The following is a 13444-nucleotide window of genomic DNA, read 5'->3' as shown; positions in this document are numbered from 1 at the left end:
CTCCCTGTGCGATATTTTAATATTATTATAATTTAATCGTAGGTACACCGAACATTTCATAACCAGTTCACAAAATACACATCTAAAAGATGAGCTATACACAATTTGATATGTAAACTCAATGTATATTTAAAAAAGTAAATAAATAAATAAATAAAATAAATAAATAAATAAATAATAAAATTAATTTTTTTTTTAAAGTTAAAAACAAAAGTAGGAATCACTCTTACTCCGATCCAATTCTGTCGCTCTGGAAAAAAAAAACCCATATTTGAAAATAAATTTGGTCAGAAATCTCGTCCTTCAAATATCGGTCGAGTTAAATGACACTCGTTTGGCAAAAACTCTCAAACCTGGGATTTAACGAAGACTTTGCGAAGTCCCAGGTTTGAGAGTACGTACCAAGATGAGGGTCATTTAAATCGATCGATATTTGAAGAACGAGTTTTCTGGCCAAATTTTCAAATATGGGTTTTTCCAGAGTACGGCAGAATTGTGTGTGTGATCTTGCCTTTAGGCTTGACTACTAGATAGTGACCACGAGTGTTCATGACAGCTGTTAACTGCTGGACAACAACTGCATGGCTGGACTTTGACAAACCAATTTATACAAACAAACAAACACACAAAAACAATCAAACAAACAAAACAAAACAAACAAAACAACAAAATATTTTTGATGGATAGCTTATTTCAACAATCTATAATTTTAAATAAACCCAATTTGGTTTTTTTTTAAAACATATTATTTTTTTTATTATTTGGTCTAAAAGTTTGTTTGTCTATTTGTCTGTTTGTTTTAAACTCACGAACTCCCATTCAGCCTCAAGCTCCAATTAAAAAACAAAAAGTCCAAACAGTTATAATAGAAGTAGATTCCAATTTCTCCTACATGTCCAAATTCCACCTCGAAACGGTGGTATGTTGGGGGGGGGGGGGGGGGGGGGGCTGATACGTATAATGATAGATGGATATATGAATACATAGATGGATAGATAGATGGATGAATAGATAAATAGATAGATAGATAGATAGATAGATAGATAGATAGATAGATAGATAGATAGATAGATAGATAGATAGATAGATAGATAGATAGATAGATAGATAGATAGATAGATAGATAGATAGATAGATATTGAATCGTGTTTGATACAAATATGGTACGAAAAGTGCTCGACATGCAGTAATGGAGCGAATTATTATTATTTAAAATATTTACCACAATGTTTGAGACAGTCTACATTAATGTTTCAGGCTTAATTTGCCATCGTCAGGACTGAGTTCTGACGATGGCAAATTAAGCCTGAAACATTAATGTAGACTGTCTCAAACATTGTGGTAAATATTTTAAATAATAATAGATAGATAAATAGACGGATAGATGGATGGATGAACTGAAAGAGATAGATAGATAGATAGATAGATAGATAGATATATAGATAGATAGATAGATAGATAGATAGATAGATAGATAGAGATAGATAGATAGAGTGTGTGTGTGTGTGTGTGTGTGTGTGTGTGTGTGTGAGAGAGAGAGAGAGAGAGAGAGAGAGAGAGAGATACAATCCACAACAACTATTTTTATCTCATCATTTCCGTACAGACTACATTGTCAAGAATCTACCCCCCCCCCCCCACCCCCCCCCCCCCCCCCCCCCCCCCCCCTATCATCAACCCCTACTTAATCTACAGTTTCTTCCCATTACAATCTACACTAAATCATTGTTATCATCCGTCTGGCGAGAACAATGGCGCCGGGAAATTAAAAATCACGCCACACCAGCAAGATTCGTTCTCCGATGCAGAAAGGAAATTACGGTTTTAGGATAAATCGACGAACAGGAAGAAAACAAAAAATCAATCTGTTGATGAAAAGCATGCTGGATGCTGGGTCATGGGGTCATTTTCGTAACACATTGAGTAACACATACACACATTTATATACATACTTACAAATACATAATAACATACACACACACATATATATACATACTTACACATACATAATAACACACACACAGAGATACATACTTACACATACATAATAACACACACACAGAGATACATACTTACACATACATAATAACACAGACACACACATATATACATACTTACACATACATAATAACACACACACAGAGATACATACTTACACATACATAATAATATATACACACACACATATATATACATACTTACACATACATAATAACACACACACACAGATACATACTTACACATACATATTAACACACACACACAGATACATACTTACACATACATATTAACACACACACACACACAGATACATACTTACACATACATATTAACACACACACACACACACAGATACATACTTACACATACATATTAACACACACACACAGATACATACTTACACATACATATTAACACACACACAGATACATACTTACACATACATATTAACACACACATACACAGAGATACAGACTTACACATACATATTAACACACACACACGATACATACTTACACATACATATTAACACACACAGAGATACATACTTACACATACATATTAACACACATAGATACATACTTACACATACATATTAACACACACACAGATACATACTTACACATACATATTAACACACACACAGATACATACTTACACATACATAATAATACACACAGAGATACATACTTACACATACATAATAACACGCACACACACATATACACACACCAATACATACACACATACACCCCCTCCTCCCACTCACACACAATAAAGTGGTATTAAACTATCAACACAATAGTCCTAACAACAAATTGAATGTTTATAGATAATATGAAGTTCACATCACTGAGGTCTTTGTTATTGATTTTGCCATCCGCGTTTATGAGTAATTCTCATTAAACTGTATAAATCAGACTATATAAACGTTTAAAGTTACACGTAGTTTTGTGTGTTGATCCGTTATACTTCCGGATGGCAATGTTGTGATCTTCATAGCCAAGCTCAGACTATCTATATAGATATTGATGTTTAATCAGATTTCAGATTTCAAAATCATCCAAAAACTTTCTAAAAATAGACAACAAAGACGGAAACCTAAGTCAAAGACAAATTAATTTGGGTTTCCTTTGAAGTCTAAAAATAGAATCAGTGTCGAGTTGTCATATCAGATCAAGACTGGATGGGTGGAAGGATGGAGGGGGGTGGGAGGGGGGGGGGGGTGGGGGGGCAGGGGGAGACAATTGATTAAAGGATTCCAGGGCACCGGAAGTCCATGGGAGATCTGTCTGGAATTCCGTAAATCATTCCCTGTGGGTAATTTTAAGTGAAGGGTTGGGTGTGTGTGTGTGTGTGGGTGGGGGGGGGTGTATGTATGTATGTGTGTGTGTGTGTGTATGTATTTATGTATGTATGTGTGTGTGGGGGGGTGTATGTATGTATGTGTGTGTGTGTGTATGTATTTATGTATGTATGTGTGTGTGTGTGTGTGTGGGGGGGTGTATGTATGTATGTGTGAGTGTGTATGTATTTATGTATTGTATGTATGTGTGGGTGTGTGGGGGGGTGTATGTGTAGTTTTATGTTTGTGTGTGTGTGTTGGGGGGGTGTATGTATGTATGTGTGTGTGTGTATGTATTAGTATGTATGTGGTGTGTGGTGTATGTGTGGTGGGTTGTATTTGTATGTATGGTGGATGGTGTGTGTGTGTATGTATTTATGTATGTATGTGTATGTTGTTGTGTGTGTTGGGGGGTGTATGTATGTATGTGTGTGTGTGTATGTATTTATGATTATGTATGTGTGGGGGGGTGTGTGTGTGTGTGGGGGGGGTGTAATTGTTATAGTATGTTAGTGGTGTGTGGTATGTATTTGTTATGTATTATGTATGTAGTGTGTGTGTGGGGGGGTGTGTATGTGTATGTGTGGTGTTATGTATTTGTATGTATGTGTGTGTGTGGGGGGGTGTATGTATGTATGTGTGTGTGTGTATGTATTTATGTATGTATGTATGTGTGTGGTGGGGGGGTGTATGTATGTATGTATGTGTGTGTGTATGTATTATGTATGTGTGTGTGTGTGTGGGGGGGGTGTATGTATGTATGTGTGGTGTGTATGTATTTATGTATGTATGTGTGTGTGTGTGGGGGGGTGTATGTATGTATGTGTGTGTGTGTATGTATTTATGTATGTATGTGTGTGTGTGGGGGGGGTTGTATGTATGTATGTGTGTGTTGTGTATGTATTTATGTATGTATGTGTGTGTGTGTGGTGGTGTGGGGGGTGTATATGTTGTGTGTGTTGTGGTATGGTGATTTTGTAGTGTAGTATGTGGTGTGTGTGGGGGGGGGTTGGATGTGATGGTTGTGGTGTGGGGTGGTGTAGGGTATTTAGTTGTATGGTGTGTGTGTGGGGGGGTGTATGTATGTATGTGTGGTGTAGTTTGTATGTATGTGATGTTGTGTGTGTGGGGGGGGGGTGTGGGAGTGTATGTATGTGTGTGTAGATGTATTTAGTTTGTTTGAGGTGTGGGGGGGGGTGTATGTATGTATGTGTGTGTGTGTGTGTATGTATTTATGTATGTATGTGTGTGTGTGTGGGGGGGGTGTATATGTATGTGTGTGTGTGTATGTATTTATGTATGTTTGCATGTGTGGTTGGGGGGGGGGGGTGATGATGAGGAAAAGACAGAAAAAGAAGGGATGGGGTGAGGGGGGGGGGGTGAGGATGAGGGAAAGACAGAAAGAGAAAGGGTGGGCGTGTGTGTGTGTGTGGGGGGGGGTTAGGATGAGGGAAAGACAGAAAGAGAAGGGGTGGATGTGTGTGTGTGTGGGGGGGGGGGGGTTAGGATGAGGGAAAGACAAAAAGAGAAGGGATAGTGTGAGGGGGGGGGGGGTTAGGATGAGGGAAAGATAAAAAGAGAAGGGGTGGATGTGTGTGTGTGAGGGGGGGGGGGGGAAGGAAGAGGTGAGAGTGCTGTACAAGATTACAAGATGTAATTAGAGGATTTGTTTGACCGAATCTGGGAGAGACCACCAAGGGGCCCTGAGGGTCTAGGGCCCACAGACTACTAGCTAGGGCCCCACCAGGCCTAATTTGACGGTGTAAAGGTTATCCAAGGCCCCTGGAGTTACGTTGTGGTCACTGGGTGATTCCGTGGCCTTCGTCAAATTATGGCCTGATACTGACCAAAAAATGACGCCAAAATGCCAGTCTTTGGCCACAAAAGAAAACAAATCGTGAGTTGTATTCAATAATTCAACCAATGAAATAACTTGTTTCCATGAGCTCTACTAACGACAACTCACTAGACGGTGCAAAAAACAATCATGACGTCAAAATGCCAGTCCTTTTGGATTTCAGTATCAGGCTATAACATGACGATGGCTACAGTATCGGGCTATAACATAACGATGGCTACAATGATTCTGTCCGATTCGGACCAAAGACGGAGATGAAAAAAAAACATTCCTTCAGTGCTATGGAATCCACGGAGCCCTAGGAATTTATTACGGTTTCTATAGAGGGGAACAGACAATAGCAATTGCTTGCTATCATTTGGATACAACAAGAGATGAAGTGAGTAGAAAAGTGCCAGAGGACAATAGAGAATAACATTTTTTTCGCGGCGGTGGTGGGGTTTGAACCTGCGACCTTATTGGTACGACAACTCCGCCTGGCCGGTGAGAGCGTGACTCTACCGTATGAGCTATCCACGAAAACAAAAATATTCGTATCAAACTCAGGTCATTCTTAGAGCTCTGTCTCACTGACTTCTGGAGACCGCGGGTTCACCACACAACCATCGCGAAGTTACCTGGCCAACAGTTAAGCTTAATAGCCAATATTCTCAACACAAACATATAACATAGAAACGATTGAGACATTGAGACATTTGGATAGGATCCTAGTCTATCGCAGAGTACTTTCCGCCAAATCTAACAGACTCAGCTACCCGCAATTCACTGCTAGGTGGGTGGACAGCGGGAACAGGCGGAAAATAAATCTCGACTGCAACCTAATCGATCGATCTTGGTCTCTTTGCATCTGAAGCAAGTGCTCTACCAACTGAGCTATCTGGACCCAAGATGAAAATCATAATGGGCCAGAAATAGAGAAAAAATCCCCAAAAAGAACCATCGAAACAAAACAAAACACAAATCAAACCTAAAACAATACAAAACAATCCCCCCCCCCAATAAAAAAACAACAGAAAAACAAACAAAAACCAACAAAACAACCCCCATTATAATAATCCAAATATTTAACCTAATCCCTGCCTTCATCACATATCGTTTTTAAATACTTGACAAAACAATTTAAATACTTTAATCCTATTAAAGTGACACAAAGAGACCAAAAACAAACCAAAAACACACGAACGTGTACCTAACAACAATCGGTGTGTCAGTCTGTCATGTGTTACAAGTGATGAATGAAACGTCGGGCCGGACCGGTCTCACAACTCGTGTTAAAAAGAAAAACAACACAACTACACATTCGATTGGATTAAAATGGATGTAAACATTGGCTTGGATTCTTGTAAACACTGGGATGTTGTGTCTTATGTGTAGGGGTAGGCCAGGGATATGGGGGGGGGGGGGGGGGGGGGAGAGAGAGAGAGAGAGAGAGAGAGAGAGAGAGAGAGAGAGAGAGAGAGAGAGAGAGAGAGGGATTGAGAGAGAGGGAGGGAGAAGGAGAGAAAGAAGGAGATGAGAGGGACTGAAAGCGAGAGAGAAAGAGAGGGATAAAAAGAGAAGGAGAGAGAGATAGGGAAGGAGAGAAAGAATGTGAAAGAGAAAGGGAGAGAGATCAAGAGAGAGATAAAAAGAACGAGAGAGAGAGAGAGAGAGAGAGAGAGAAAGAAAGAGAGAAAGAAAGAAAGGGTAGAGAGAGAGAGATAGATAGAGAGAGAGAGAGAGATAGATAGAGAGAGATAGATAGATAGATAGATAGAGAGAGAGAGAGAGAGAGAGAGAGAGAGAGAGAGAGAGAGAGAGAGGTGAGAGGAGGATGTAAAACTTCTCGAGTAGGTGTTAAAATGACCTGGCAAGGATTCAACAATTTAGCTTTTTACATTGACATTAAATGTTATCCTGTGAAAAACAAAAACAAAACAACTATCGAAAATTTTGTCCAGAAAAATCGTCCTTCCAATGTCGATAGATTGAAATGATTCTCTTTTTGTAAAAAACAAAACAAAACAAAACAAAAACACCTCTCAAACCTGGGACTTACAGAATTTCGGAGGAATGCTGAGTTTTAGGATGTTGTTTTTAATTCATGTATTTTTCTTTCTGCTTTGTCTAGCACTGTTTCATACACACCATTCCATGGCCTTATTCCTTGGGCAAGACACATCTATCTAACTATTTCTTTATTTTTATCTATCATGAAAATCGTTCATTCACATTACTCAATATTAATCCTGCGCAAAGCAGGAAACTCGACCTATTTAAATGAGTTCACGTGGTCCCAAGTTTAAGATAGAGATTTTGCAAAGATACATTTGAAGGCCGAGTTTTCTGGTCAACATTTTCAAATAACTTTTCCCAGTGTACAGTAGTAAACTGGTTAATACATAATAATCCGCCAGAGCCATTAAAAATTAAAAGTTGAGCTTTTATATAGCGCAATATCCACTAAATGTGCTCAAAGCGCTTTACCAGGGGTCCTTGGCTAACAGAAACATTTAACATTTAGGACGGACATGGGGAATGTTAGGCGATGTTACAATTTTTTCGGACAGAGACACAACGCTGTAAACGGCCAGGCACTCATTTTACACCTGAGTATGGTGAGAGAATGTGAGTAAAGAGTCTTTTTCAAGGATTCAACTATGCGCCGAGCGAGGCTCGAACTCAAGGACCCTCCGAAAGCGAGTGTCATACCACTAGACCACATAGCCGCACATTAGGCCTATAAGCAGACGCTTATATCGGTTTCTATAACGTGAAAAAAATCCACCCCAAAAATACTTGAGCGCTTATATAGCGCAATCTCCACTAAACGTGCTCAAAGCGCTTTACAAAAGATCCCAGACAAACAGCAATGGAGTCGAATATTCCAATTCTATGGAATTTTCCTAGTAGAAGGCAGGTTTGCTCTAACTTGAAACAACTTGAAAAAGGCCAAAGGCCGAAATGTCTTTGTTTTGTGTTGTTCATTCATGAGTCAGATTTACTCCCTTTATCTTTATCTCCATTTTATTGACTCATTTAGGCAACTCTATTTATTAGTTTTACTCTAACCACATTCATCTATGTGCGGCGATGCGGTCTAGTGGTTATGATACTCGCATTCGCCTCCAGAAGGTCTATGGTTCGAGTCCCTCTCTGAGCAGCGCATTGCTGGGTCTTAGGGAAATACTCTTTACTCACATGACATACTCAGGTGTAAAATTATGAGTACCTGGTCGTTAACAGCGTTGTCTCTGTCGAAAAAGAAAATGTAACATCGCCTAACGGGCTTCATGTCTCGTCTTAAATGGTAAGTGTTTCCGTTGGCTAGTGACCCATTGTAAAGCGTGTTGAGCAAGTGTGATGGATATCGCGCTATATAAAAAAAAAGGCTCGCGTATTTTGTTGATGTTATTGTTGTGTGTGCGTGTGTGTATGTGCGTGTGTGTGTGTGCGTGTGTACGTGTGTATGTGTGTGTGCGTGTGTGCGTGTGTGCGTGTGTGTGTGTGTGTGTGTATGTGTGTGTGTTTTACTTATTAATGACGATCGAGTCGGGATTGCTGTTCTTGCTCTTTTGATATTACAAGCCATACAATAAGGTGTCGTCGGGTTATTGGATAGAGTGTAATCTAACCCCGTCTCTAAGTGTTAAAAACGACAGCGAAAAAACCCAATTATCGCAGATCGAGGCTTTTACCGGTGTTTACATTGGCAGCCCGAAGACCCAGCCCGAGTGGGCTGATCGTGTTGGCTTTTGCCCTTAAAACTGGTTGATTTGTTTGGTTTCGGGTTGGGTTGTATCTGGGTTTCACCTTCAAGTAATCAGATATTAACATGTATAATGTGACACGGACGTGTGTGAGGCATGATGGGATACCAGATGGTATAGAAAAGGAACGAAAATGACGTCATTCAGCTCTTATTTATTGATTTTAGCCAGCCATTTTTACTAGTAGTTCTGACTAAATTCTATCGATCAGATTATAAACGTTCAATGTTATAAATAGTTTTATGTGCTGATGCGTTATATCCGAATGGTGGATTTTGTGAGTATTTTATAAAACACATAGCATCAATACTCTTGGTAGGCTCTGGAAGTCCCATGTTCGGACTGGCGGTTAGTCGAGGGTGTTGTGAGTGATCGACTGTAATATTGACAATTATTTAAACATGAACGGGGGTCCGGATAGCTCAGTTGGTAGAGCACTCGCTTCAAACGCGGAGGGACCAAAATCGATCCCGGGTGCCGTCGAGATTATTTTATGACCCCCCCCCCCCCCTTCCTCCCGTTTACCCAGCAGTGAATGGTTGGCAATTAGATTCAATAGTCTGATGTCACGTCGCCCGGCAACGGCGGCCATCTTGGTTCTAAACAAAGAATTTCATTACTTTTTATTATTCATGCTGGCTAGAACTTTTCATATGCCTTGTGATCAGAATGTGTAAAAGTCAAAACATGATCAAATTTTTGGGGTTTTTTTCCTCTAGATACGCTTTTATGCTCGCCGGAGAAATATTTCATACGGGCGTCCACCATTGTTCCGATAGTTTAGAGCCAGTGTTACTAAGTTACCATGCGTCATTAGGAAGGAAGTGACGTCACGACTGTTGAAGCGTATTGCTATTGTCAGTTTCACACGCTATAAAAACCGGGATAGACTCCGTAAATTGAACTAGTGTGAGGCCACTAGCTCAAGGCCACACAGCACAGTGGTGGGTGATCGAACTCGTTACCTTTCGAGTACGAAGCAAAGACCTTACCACCGAGTCACGATGCCTCCATGACCTAGCAGATCGTATTTCGTATCCACATATAGAGCAATATCCACTCAACGTGCTCAAAGCGATTTACAAAGCGTCCCTGACCAACAGCAACACTAAACATGTAGAACAAGACATGACACCTGTTAGGCGATATTACAAATTTTTTCTTGCGACAAAGACAACATCTGTTAACGGCCAGGTACTCATTTTACTCCTAAGTATGATGAGAGAATTTGAGTAAAGAGCCTTTTCCAAGTACTCAAGTATGCGCTGAACGCGCGAGGTTCGAACCCGGGACCTTCCGGTCCGAAATCGATGTCCTAATATCGTCACGCCGGTCCAGGTAAAAACAAAAGAGTTCAAGGTCATTGCGTGAGCAAAACAAACGACCTTTCCCAATTTCCAGGTGTGGAGAGACAAGTCTGGCACCAGATAGAATATCGGCCTGTCGGTCGGTCTGTCGGTTGGTCGGTACCGCCGTCATCACTGTCAACCGAATTCTGAAAATCCGGCGAGAAATAACGCCATTATTTGTCAAGGAATTGGCTGTAAATTGGTTTACATCATCATTAGGCTGTCATCGCTGTGACAAATAACACTAAGCTCGTGTCACAGGCTTATCAATATAGATAATATATAATCATAATAAAGATATAAATGTAATAAATGGGTGAATAAATAAAGGAATGAAGGAATAAACCAGTGGATAAACAAAATAAACCGCATAATAAACCCACTTACAAAAGACAAAACAAATACAACAAAAAAGAAAATGTAAAACAAACCCAAACAAACCCCCCGCCCCCCCCCAAAAAAAAAAAAACAAAAAAAAAAAAAAAAAAAAAAAAAAACAAAAAAACAAAAAACAAAAAACAAATACAAAACAAAATAAAACAAACAAACAAAAATTTAAAAATAAAAATGAATAGATGGATTAATAGAGAGCGGAATTGATGAATGGACTAACATAAGACGAAGTCTACTAAACAAATGAAGGGTGGAATGAAAGAGTGAATGAAAACACACCCTTCCCATACACACACAGACACACACACAAACACACACACACACACACATACACACACAAACACACACACACACATACACACACCCACACCCACACACAAACACACACACACACAAACACACACACACACACATATAATACCAAACCAGCTATCCACCTAGAAAAAAAAAAAAAAAAACAATAACAAACAAACATACAAACAAACAAACAAAACAAAAACAAAAAGACTAACATACAAAAAGAAAAAAAAAAAGAATTCCCCAAAGAAAACCAATATGCCCTCCCCCCCCCCCCCAACCCACACACATAAACCCCGCCCCCACCCCGGATACACACACACACACACACACACACACACACACACACACACACACACACACCAAATTATGATTGGGAAACAAAACCAGTTAGTTACGAAATACGGTACCGCTAACTCACGAAGACTGCCCCATTATCCAATGAAAAAACGGGGGTGGGGGGGGGGGGGGCGGGGGGGGGGGGGGGTTGCGGGGTGAGGAATATGGTAAAATACCTCGGGGTATTTCTAGAAGAAAACCCATATTCAAAAATTTGGCCAGAAAAATCGTCCTTCACATATCGATCGATTTAAATGACCTTTATCCTGGGAAAAAAAAAAAAAAAAACCTCTCAAACCTGGGACTTCGGGAAATCCCAGGTTTGAGAGTTTTTGCCAAGACGAGTGTCATTTAAATCAATCGATATTTGATGGACGCGTTTTCTGGCCAAATTTTCAAATATGGGTTTTTCCAGAGTATGGCCGATTTGTTAAGGTTTATTGTTGTTGTGGTTGTTGTTCTTGTTGTGTTTCTTGTTGTTGTTGTTGTTGTTGTTGTTGTTGTTGTTGTTGTCCACCCAATCAGATTTACATACGTAATTTCATCCTGACCACGGTCAAATAAGGACATTTCATTGGCACGTTCCTGACAAAACCGGAATACCAATCGAACATAACAAATCCTTATATACCTTTAGGCCAAATAATAATAATAATAATAATAATAATAATAATAATAATAATAATAATTACTCGACTAGTTTATAGATAGAATGAAATTGACGTCACTCAGCTCTTTGTCATTGTTTTTAGCCAGTGAGTTGTTCTCAATAATAAATTACATTTACCAGTCTATACACGTTCAATGTTACACATAGTTACAAACTCACAAACCTGGGGCTTCGCAAAGTCCCAGGTTTGATAGTGTTTTTTGTTGTTGCCAAGATAAGGGTAATTTAAATCGATCGATATTTGAAGGACGAGTTTTCTGGCCAAATTTTTAAATACGGAATTTCCTAAGTACGACAGTATAAACGTGAGTTTTTATATAGCGCAATATCCACGTAATGTGCTCAAAGCGCTTTACAAGGGGTCCCTGACCAACAGCAACACGTGACGAGTAGAACGAGACATGAAGCATGTTAGGCGATATTACAGTCTTTTTATCCCGACAGAGACAACGCTGTTGACGGCCAGGTACTCATTTTACACATTGGTACGGTGAGGGAATGTGAGTAAAGAGCCTTTTCCAAGGACTCAACTATGCGCCGAACGAGGCTCAAACCCAGGACCTTCCGATACGAAAGCGAGTGTCATACCGACTAGACCACAAATCCGCACATTATAGCCTACTGTTCTCTTCAATCAGGTTCTGTGTCCAGACGGTTCTGTCAACGGGAATTCCCGTAAATAGATTCAAGGCTGGCGATGACGTGAGTGAGAACTGCTACTGGTACCCAATTTACTGGTCTGGGCCAGGACGGACGTAAAGTTATTTATATTGAGAGGGCTCGACGAATCAAACCTGAGACGATGCAATTTTCAAAGCCTCATAAAATAACGCATAGAATTAGGGAGCAGGCACTGGTGTAAGATAAAATGTGACCCTTCGCCTCAAAACGGTATTAAGTCGGGTTGGTTAAGATGTTGAAAATTGAATTTTAGCCAGAAATATCAGACTTGTGTTGAGTTTGTATGTTTTATCGAGGAGAATGGATAACATATTTCAGGGTACTGATGCCAACAATTTATATTTTTGACCAGTTTAACATTAGATTCGGCTTTTAAAGCTCGTTCCGACATAATACCGTTTTGAGCCGACGGGTCACAAATGTGAGGCTGGCTCAAGAAACCCGGGAAGAATCGGCACGCTCTCACCGCCAGGCGGAGTTGCCGTACCAGTAAGGTCGCGGGTTCAAACCCCCATCACCTCCGCGAAATTTATTTTATTCTCTATTGTCTTCTGGCACTTTCCTACTCACTTCATCTCAAGTTTCGATTTGAGATATTTGCCAAAATCGAAGATAAAGTGTTTCCCATAGCACACATTTTATTCAGAAAAAAAAATTCATAAATTGGGTTCTAATAGACATAGAAAGAAAATGTAAAGTGGTAAATGATCAGAAAGATGTGGTCTACACCACTGCATACATAACTCAATTTATGAAATTTGT

General features: G+C 39.8%; 1 protein-coding gene across 2 annotated transcripts in view; it reads right to left on the bottom strand.

Moving 5' to 3' along the window:
- The window catches only part of LOC144956602 (transmembrane and coiled-coil domains protein 2-like), a 432530-nt gene that overhangs the window by 180548 nt on the left and 238538 nt on the right, over positions 1–13444 (bottom strand). The window lies entirely within an intron of this gene.

Source organism: Berghia stephanieae, chromosome 11 (genome assembly GCF_034508935.2).
Source record: "Berghia stephanieae isolate SIO BIC M18660-M18661 chromosome 11, UCSD_Bste_1.3, whole genome shotgun sequence".
Taxonomy (NCBI): Eukaryota; Metazoa; Mollusca; class Gastropoda; order Nudibranchia; family Aeolidiidae; genus Berghia; species Berghia stephanieae.
The sequence above is the reverse complement of the archived record's forward strand: the minus strand, read 5'-3'. Positions and strand labels throughout refer to the sequence as shown.